A 2,078-nucleotide genomic window follows, 5' to 3' on the forward strand; every position below is an offset into this window, starting at 1 on the left:
AGGTGGGAGCAGGCAGGTATGTGCATACATTCACACATACACATGAGGTATACAAATGCACACTATTTGTTTGTTTTATTGTGATAACTTATGTATCTGCCTTTTGGGCACATGTTGCATCTACATAGATACATATGTATCTTTGGGTCCATACCTGTGGAATACTTTCAAATAAATGTCAGGCTGCGGTCTCTCCACTGAGCCTTCTCATGCTAATTTTAATACCATATTATGGTTTCAAAGTTGGCTTTATAAATACAAAAAAAAAAAAATACCATAAACAGCCCCAGGCTAACTTTCAAGACATGATTCCAGAATGGGGTTTTATTATCACTGTTGTTCTCACAGGAATGGTGAGATAAAACTTGCAACCATTCCTGCTCCATCTGGTTGAATGCCAGGCTAGAGAATTAGAGGGGAAGCCACCCCACGGAACAACCAGAGGACATTTGCTGGCTGAAGCCTGTGAGACCAGACAAGATCCTGTTGGCTTACCAAAAACCTGTCTTATTTCTGAAGAGACAGGCCCAGGGGTCACTTAGCTAGTGCCTTTAACCCATTCATTATTCCAGCATTGTCCTGAATCCCCAAGCTAGGGATTTGGCACCATCCTGGGCAGAGATATGAGTGAGTGTGACCCCACACATGGATGCTCCTGTCTGTGGGCATCAGCTTCCCTGTTGGTAAGAATCAGCCTCCAAGATCATCTCTGCCCTGTCACTTAGTAATTTGGGGTGGTATGGTTTACTCAAGGAGATGCAGCAGGACAGCATGCCCTGGGCTCCCTGGTATGGAGTAAGGGGAGAAGAGTCTGGAGAAAATCTCTCTCTAGAGACAGTAATTCTGTATTTTCTATGGGATGTTGTAAACTGTGACTACTACCTAGCCTCAAAGCCTTGAAGAACAGAATTGATTCTAGAGCCTTTACACCACCCACCTTCACCCAAGAGGAGAACCAGGCTTCGTCCTGATAGGCAGAGGTGATGGTGAAGATCTGTGGGCTCAGCCTCAGCCCACAGTATAAAGTACATTTCAATCCAGCAATGCCTAGCGGTGGAGCTGGTCTTTTGGAGTTTTGAAGAGGACACAGCTGAAGACCCTGACCACAGGTGTCAGTGAGGACTATCAGCAATATAAACCTGAAGGTGCATGGATGGCATCTTAGGCTCTGGCAAGTGGACAATAGCATTTAGAAATCTCCCACTGGATGATTGCATGGCAGAGAGAGAGAGAGAGAGAGAGAGAGAGAGAGAGAGAGAGAGAGAGAGAGATACCCTGTATCCCAGCATCCCAGCTCCCCAATACCTAGAAATTCCTGGATGGCCTGCCCACCCACATTGGCCATCTCTTCACTCTGCACCAGGCTGTGCCTCCTGCCTGCCTCCTTGTTAGATGCCCAGTGCTGGGAGGCCGGAAAACAGAGTGACACTCAACATCTTGGCATGTCCTTAAAAGAAAGAAACAGTGCCCACAGGTGGGGCCGCCCCACTGGCAGGCTCCGTGAGGACTCCCACCTCAGACCCATACAAACAACCCTGTATCCACTTCGGATTGCCCGAAGCCAAGCTGGGGGCCGCACCCCCTTTCACAGCCACACTCATTCCAGCTCAGTGTCTTAGTCCCGCAGAACCATGCCCCACCGCAACCCCCCAACCCTCAGCATCCCAGCCAGAAACAATCGCCCTTTGAGAGAGGCTGCCAAGCCAGGGGCCTGAGCAGCCAGGATTGAGGGATGGAGGCGGGTGAGCTGGGGGTGCCAGCAGGGCGGGCGCACTCTCACTTGAGCCAAAGCTGGGGTGCTCTGGGCCCCGCCCGAGGCCACTCCAGCATCCAAACGAAGCCCCAGACGCCCCAGAGGGAGGGCCACAGAGGAGAGAGCAGGGAGGTGATACCAAGCTAGAGGAGGGGGTCCAGCGTCGGCCCCCGCCTCAGCCCGCGAGGTTGGTACGGACCGCGAGTGGCTCGGGTCCCGCAGGCAGCTCGCGCTCGCGGGGGCGGGGTGCGTGGGGGCGGGGCGGGAGGCGCTGTCACAGCCGCGGCCGCACCGCGCATCCGCCGCCACCAGCGCCGAGGGCACC

The sequence above is a fragment of the Mus caroli genome, chromosome 9 (genome assembly GCF_900094665.2).
Source record: "Mus caroli chromosome 9, CAROLI_EIJ_v1.1, whole genome shotgun sequence".
Lineage (NCBI taxonomy): Eukaryota > Metazoa > Chordata > Mammalia > Rodentia > Muridae > Mus > Mus caroli.